The sequence below is a fragment of the Haliotis cracherodii genome, unplaced genomic scaffold (genome assembly GCF_022045235.1).
Source record: "Haliotis cracherodii isolate W230 unplaced genomic scaffold, xgHalCrac1.p SCAF_7, whole genome shotgun sequence".
NCBI classification, from domain to species: Eukaryota; Metazoa; Mollusca; class Gastropoda; order Lepetellida; family Haliotidae; genus Haliotis; species Haliotis cracherodii.
Window position 1 is genome coordinate 2,323,652 of NW_027266330.1, and position 8,384 is coordinate 2,332,035.

Here is an 8,384-nt window from a genome sequence, read left to right on the forward strand (position 1 = left end):
ACTGTTTTTACGCGCAACGTCGCACGTGGACTGTATGCTTGTTGTTTAACGCCGTACTGTGCAGCATTGCAGCTACATGACGGCAGCCTGTCCATAATCGAGTCTGGACCAGACAAGCCAGTGATTGTTATTAAGCGCAACGTCGCACGTGGACTGTATACTTGATGTTTAACGCCGTACTGTGCAGCATTGCAGCTATATGACGGCAACCTGTACATAATCGAGTCTAGACCCAACACGCCAGTGATTGTTATTAAGCGCAACGTTCCAAGCCGACTTTTTCTGTTTCTGCACATGATTATAACATTGTTTGTTTGTTTGTTCGATGTTTAACGCCGTACTCAGCAATATTCCAGCTATATATCCAGCTGTTAATATTCGAGTCTGGACAAGACAATCCGGTGTTTGACATCATGAGCATCTATCCACGCAATTGGGATAGATGACATGCATCAACCAAGTCAGCGAGCCTGACCACCCGATCCCCTTAGTCGCCTGTCATAACATTGTTGTTAGTTATTCAGTTTTACCTTTATCTAAAAACTAAAATGCTTGACATGTGTCTGAAACTTCTTTGATCAACCGTGACCAAGGCTATTACATACCCCCGGCGTACCATCAACTCATCAAAGACCCCAATCAGCCATAATCCCGTTGTTTATATTACTGGCTTCATCCTTTGTTTATGTCACGTACTGACTTCACCGATGATTGTCATCACTACCCTTGTGTGTACATAACAGGCTTCTCTACTCCAGTATAACAACATCTACTCTACTGTATAAACATTGCCTCCTACTTGTATATATACTTGCCAACCACACTCTGTATATCACTTGCTTGATAACGGTGTTAGAACTTACATCGAAACGTCGCTCTTAATTGTAATAAAGAAGTTGTTCATCCATAAATTCTTATCCTTACTTATGTGTCAGAACGTTTACCGACATAATAGGTTGGAGACAGTGCATACGTGCCGGTTCGTCACAGCAGTTAGCCTGATTCTGCAACTGCGCCTATTTACTGTAGAAAGTTCGTGTTTTTAAAAGCGACAAAAGTATTTCCGTATTCAATAGGAATCTCTGCATAAAGCAGAGTCGATTGTACGATTCCGACTATATCATGAGCATACGTTTATGCATCACTATCAAATAGTAACGAAACCGGGTGTTCGCGAACAATTAAGTGAAGTAATTGCAATGAAGTCAAAAACGTGGCCAATGGTATCAGACAGGTTATGAATTGAAATCAGTATTGTTCATATTGTTGTAAATATGTCTGTACTGAAAATTGTTTGGTTGTAAATTAAATTTGTTTGCCATTTTAATAAAGACATGTCTCGCATCAGCGTGTTCTCGCTGTTCATTTTTGCTATGATTGGTTGGTAGGTTTGTTGTTTAACGCCGCACTCAGCAATATTACAGCTATATGACGGCGGTCTGTAAATAATCTAGTGATTTGTATTTCTAATTTAGCCTGGTGGCTTACTCACTGCTTAACCAGCATTATTTCTAACATAGTTGCCCAGTTTATATTTTGAGGCAAGCTGTAACGTGTTGAAGATAATTGTTAGTGGACGAATCAATAAAGACACCACACAAGAGTGAGTGAGTATGGGAAAACGCCGCTTTTAGCAGTATTCCAGCAAAATCACGGCGGGGGACACCAGAAATGGCCTTCACACATTGTACCCATGTCGGGAATCGAACCAGGGTCTTTGACTTGACGAGCAAACGCTTTCACTACTAGGCTATCCGACCGCCCCTCACCAGCACACATTAACATAACGCATTGTGCACATTGTAAGTATAGTTCTGATGGTTGTTGCGGCAGAATAAAGCCCTCCTAAATTAGTTTCCTCCCTCAGTTGTTTACAGTCCCAAGCTCCGTACCAGCGCTTGACGCCTTCGTTACTATGCCGGTACAGAGAGCTCCGATGTGAGGAGTTTGTTGACAGTTGTCGATTCACGAGAGCCTATTGTATATTGATAGTGCCACGGCATAGGACTGATATGAAAAGGGGGTTATTGCTGATACGGCGACTCAACAAGATGTCAACGAACGAAAACTGTATCTCGCCCATGGCCACAACGGCTACTGTTGCAAGGCCAAGACGGCAGCTTATTCTTCTTGTGTTCCTATTAAAAACAAGAAATAAACGAGATTTAACTCACAGATTCAAATGTAAACACCCATAATTTTGAAATACTAATCCCGTCAAACATGTTTTAATTAGAAATTAGCCTCTACTCTAATTCACTTGCCGACACTGCTTGGAAGGCACAACTAAGCACGTTGTGAACACGCTGTGGGTGTCTGACATGTCGTCCATAACAACTTGGCAACTGTATAACTGCCAAAACACACACTTCATGATCTGGTAAAGCTATATGTTAATGGAATACATATCAAATAATATTATTGCCAGTCAGCCACAGACAAATTGCCTACAATAACCTTTGATATTGACTGACCGATCTTCTTGAGCCTTGTTCAACAACTGTTGGTCAAATACTGGATCCAGCTCTGAGACACACACCGTGAATGAACCTGTGAGTGAAGTCATTTATCTAGCTCTATGACGGATCAGCTTTCTATTTGACTCCAATCAAAATACATCTATAATCCGTACAAAATACATTTTTGCTGATAACTTTGCTTCTTAATGAGATTTACATTCTCTCGAAACAAGCGTTCCCACTCTCTCTTCTCACCTACTGTCAGCCATGTTTCACGTACTGTGACGACGCCAATGGGTCTATGTTGTCGTAATACTTCTGAGTAATTTCCATCCAATCAAGGCTCCCTATACAGCTGCAGAAATCTGGATCTCTTTCAAAACAGGAAAGACAACCAGAATGATCTCTGTGAACACTATTGCTACAAACCTACGCACACTAACGTGCAAAGCCATGGCCCTCTTTCATGCATTCACTGGATCAGACAGCGCACCTTCTTTTAAGCTTCAGTGAAAGTGATACTGCTGCAAGTTTATGCACAAAGTGCCATCCCTCATGGAAGACTTCGCAACAGTCATCGATTGTTCATTTAAAACATCGTCAAACCAGAAATTAGTTTGCAACATACTTGGTAGGTTCTACTCTACAGAGTCAAATGAAAAAAATAATGTTGACAGCTTTTACCCAAATCACTGGGCAATATTCCCTATACAAAAACTTTCATCATTCAGAAAATCAGACAAGATCTTGATGAAAGTGTTGATGAGGAAACCCATAGGCCTACGCTGGCCAATACGTCTCACACCATTTCCTGTTAGTTGAGTGATTTTCAATTGTTCTCAGAGCAGGAAATTCGTGAAGTGGTAATAGACTCAAAATTAACTTATTGCAACATAGATCCGATCTCTTCAAAACCCATGTTTGAAAATTTAGACAGTTTGCCCCAAACCATTGTCTACATCAATCAAAGCCTCTCAACTGTTACTGTTCCTACCTGCTTCGAATAAGCTGTCATTAAAACTCTGATTAAGAAGGCAGGTTTGAACAGATATAAGGTAGCTAACTATCGCACTTACTATCGTTACCAGTCTACCCTTCCCCTAAAAAAACTTGAAAATGAGTGAAACTCAGTTGAGCACAACATTTAAACTCCAATCAGATTTTGGATAAATTCCAATCTGCTTACCGAACTTGACGTACTACAGAGACTGCATTTCTCAGGATTCTCAAGGATTAACTATGTGCTGTAGATGGTGGCAGTGTTGGCATATTGTTGTCCTCGATTTATCAGCTGCGTTTGACACAATAGACCATCAAAAACTAATCAAGTGCTTACCATCTCAGATGGGCATTGATGGCACTGCTGTGAGTTGGTTTTCTTCGTATTTGTCTGGTAGACGTCAGTCCGTGGTTATTGCTTATGCAATTTACAGAAGAGTGTGTTCTGATATGTTGTGTTCCGCAAGGATGGGTACTTACAGTTTACTTAGGAAGTCTTACACAAATCATACAATTATCATTCCTACGCTGCCGATAGTTGCCATCTGAAACAAAAGCTGAAAACTCTCGTATAGAGGAAATTATGGATGACTGAGGATTGGCTAAAACTTAATGATAGCCAGCCTCGGGCTAGGTACGGCCATCATGCAAGACAAGAGTAATGTTGGCGAAATTACTTGTTTACCTTGAGCTGGAATTTACTATACAGAATTAGCAAAATAGGCAGGTACAACATTCCTGATATTGTCAATATCAGACATCTGCTGACTGCAGAAGCAACCCATCTCCTTGTGAAATCTTTCTTAATATCAAGACTTCATTGAGGAAATAGCCTCCTTTATGTCAACATCTTAAAAGATCTCCTCAGTAAACTTCAGTCTGTGCAAAATACAGCCACCTGCATTGTAACCTGAAATGGCAAATACTCATATATTACACAAACTTTGAAACAACTGCCCTGACTGCCACTTCAGTCGAGAATGGAGTACAAACTCATCTCTCTCACTTACCAGTGCCATACGGCTACAGCACCTGAATATCACTCTGAGCTCTTAGACAAACATGCATCTGTCAAATCCCTCCGTTGACAACAAACTTCTGTTTAAAATCCCTGCAACCAGACAGAAATCGTTTGGTAGGAGGACTTAAAAGAAATCAGCAGCTGCCCAATGGTTTTGTTGGTTTGTTGGTTGGTTTGTTGTTTAACGTCGCACTCAGCAATATTCCAGCGATCTGTAAGGAATCGAGTCTGGACCAGACAGTCCAGTGATTGATATAACGAGCATCGATCCACGCAATTGGGATACGTTGGCATGCATCAACCAAGTCAGTGAGCCTGACCACCCGATCCCGTTAGTCGCCTCTTACGACAAGCACAGTCGCCTTTCACAGCAAGTATGGGTTGCTGAAAACCTATTCTACAGGTCTTCACAAGTCTGCTACCCTATGGAGCTACATGCCAATTGAACAGGAGACTGTCACCCACCCTTCCATCTTTCAAGACTGAACATAAAACACACCTGTTCCATAACTACTGCGGCCTCAGTAGGATTGTGTTCATTATATGATGACTTAACTATGTAGCGCCATGAGCATCCACTCGAAAAACAAATGTACCACGAAGGGGACTTCTCTCAGGAAGCTATGCTTAGTCAAACCCTCCCAGAACCTTTCGGAGAATGTGAAGAATCCCCAACACTGCAGCCTTCTGCATTACCCAGATTGTCAAAAGGGCTGTATTCCTTGTAGCAAACCTGGGTACTCTCCCAATGTGAGTCAACCGATTAGGAGGTACCAAACCTAAGGCACCAAGAAACAATGGGGAGTCGGACAACTTGGTACTTGGGATGCAAGCGTGACATTTCGAAAGCGAGGTCAGCATATTTGCCATGTTTTTCCTGAATCTTGTCAATCACAACAGTGTCAAAGGGGACAGAAAATTCAATAATATACTGAACAAAAGTTCCTGTGACATAGAATAAGACTTAATTCAAAGTTATGTTCTTTACTAAATCTGAAACATTGTCGGTTTGCAACAGATTAAAGACTCCTGTAAGTGTTCAAATGGTTTAATTTGCCATACTGACTTCAAAACATAACATGAACATGCCAAAATGTCAATTTACAAATCAATAGCGTGTGTGTCCACCTCTGGTTGCGATGCAAGCAACACATCTTCGTCTTATGGAATGGACCAGGCGTTGCACAAAGTCCTGTGGGATATCTGTCCATATCTTCTGGAGCATGTTTCCAAGCTCCTGGAGTGTCTGTGGAACACGTGGTTGACGTCGAAGGCGCGGATCCATCTCATCCCACATGTGCTCGATTGGTGAGAGATCAGGGGAGCGTGTCGGCCAGGGGATGACATTCACGTTGTTTTGTTGAAGAGATTCCTAAACAAGTCGAGCAATATGACGCCGGGCGTTGTCATGTTTAAAGGTAATGCCTGGGCCATGACGACGCAAAAACGGTAGAACAACAGGGCCGATGATCTCGTCGCGGTAGCGCTGTCCATTGAGATTTCCCTCTACCACTATCAAACGGGTCCTCTGTCTTGCTGTAATCCCACCCCATACCATAACGCTGCCGCCCCCGAACGGATCTTCAATGACACAATGATTGACGTAACGTTCACCTCGACGTCGGTACACTCGAATCCGTCCATCGCTGTGGCTGAGGTGAAAACGAGACTCGTCAGTGAGTAGAACTTGTCCCCACTGCATGGCAGTCCAGCGTAGACAATGCTTGCACCACTGTAGACGTGCTTGACGGTGGTTTCATGTCAAAATTGGACGTCTGGCGGGTCTTCTGGTGACAACTCCTGCACATCTGAGGCGGCGACGTACGGTTTATGAAGACATTCGTCAAAGGCCAGGGATGCTTCTTGCAGTCACTTGCTGGCTGGAATCGATTTCGTAGATGTGTTGTTCGAATCCAGTTGTCTTGTCGATTATTGGTTACGCGTGGCCTGCCACTCCGAGAATGGTCTCTGACTGCATTCGTCTGTTGCCAACGTAGCCATAATAACCAAATGGTGTTTCTGTGGACGTTAAATTGTCTTGCAACATCACGTTGACTCGATCCTGCTTCAAGCATATCAATGGCTCGCAGACGCTCATTTTCGGACAGGCGTGGCATTTCGTAATGTTGAATAATTGCGTAATTTTGTTGGTTTTCTGAGTGGTTGTTGTCAGCACCATGGTAAACAATGCATATGGAATCCCGTTAACGCACATGCTTTTATACCCATTCTTGGGTAGTGAAATGCATGGGGCTTGCTTAAAAGTCAACTTTTGCATGGAATGCATACTTTTTTGTAGCAGTTGCGTTTTTGTGACTTGATTCCATTCATACGCTACAATATTGAAAACCAAATTCTACTTGTTTGAAAAATACACTAAATATTGCTGTCACAGGGACTTTTGTTGTTGAGTATATAAATGATTTCATTTGCTTTATCAAAAAATGGACAAGATCAGGTTTGTTGGCCTGAATACGTCTGAGGCTGTAAATGAGCCTATTCCAAAGAATTTTGTTTTCATCATTTTCCATGACGCCCTCTAAATATTCCAGGTCGTATCATGGATGGACAGCTGTGTCAAAACCACAAGCATGATGAAGACGGTAATAAAATGATCGAGCCACTCCATCATGTCGCTTAAGATCCTGTGTCTGTGCCAAAGCCGGGCATCCACTGACAATGTGTTGGACAGTCTCATTAGATTCATTACATAATCTACATTTCATATTTACATTTTGATGTAAAATCACACATTGGCGAGTGGGAAGTGACTGGTCCTGAGCAGCAAACAGAAAGCCTTCTGTTCCACTTTTCAGGCCAGCCGACCTCATCCAGCGCAAAGGAAAGAGGTCGTTCAGATAGCCTCTCCTTGGGCCGATTTGATATGACACTTCGCTTGGTTGACATTCGTTTCTGTACCGCCCATCAGTACAGAACCATCAACACTGACATTGAGATTGTCCCAAATCATTGGCTCGTTTTAGAAAACTGTGGAATGCCTTGTTTTCATCATAAATATTGACATGCTTCACAAGAGGATCATCTGACAAATAAATGTGTGCACAAAACAATTCTATCATGAAGAGCCACCACATTTATCAGTCCACGCCCTCCCATCATAATTGGTAAATATAAGCTATTGAGGGAAGATCGAGGGTGTTGGGATCGATTATCTTCGTTGGGATGTCAGTACCTTGAATTTCTTGTTTCGTCCAATGAACACCACCACATGATGAAGGAGTAAGCATATACTCCGAAACGTTGTGTTCCTCATGATAAAGAAGCTGACATCAATAAATTATCTTCCTCATATTGTATGTTGTTTCAAGCTATCTGGTTTAATCGCATGACGTCGACTCTCAATGTCCTTGTATCATTTACAGTTCACTTATCTAAACAAGCGTTGTCCGGATTACCTCGCCAGGTGACAGGGGGCATCTCTACGTTTGATAATGCGTTTTTCCAGAGTACATTACTGTGTAAGGTACTTGGTTGCAACAATTACACATGAATTGATTGTATCGAAACCTTACATTTTATTGTTTATTTCATTATTTACATAATAACAAGATACTACTATTTAACATTTATATATACCTAAATGATCAATAATCTTTACTTTCAGGCCTTACAAATAGTTGTAAGAAGTAAATGTAAGTTTTAGAAATAAACATTTTGAAAGATTTATGCAAATTTGTAATAGTTATTATTAAAAAAGGAATAATTCTTTGTAAATGAAATACTAAATTACATGGCTAGAAAACGTCACTGAGACTATGTAACAAACAGTTGCTCATGTCAATCGCTGGATTGTCCTTTCCAGACGGAACGCCGTCTTATAGATAGAATATTGCTGAGTGCGGCGGCAAACAATAAATAAACAACAACTTGAGGACGTGAGGACA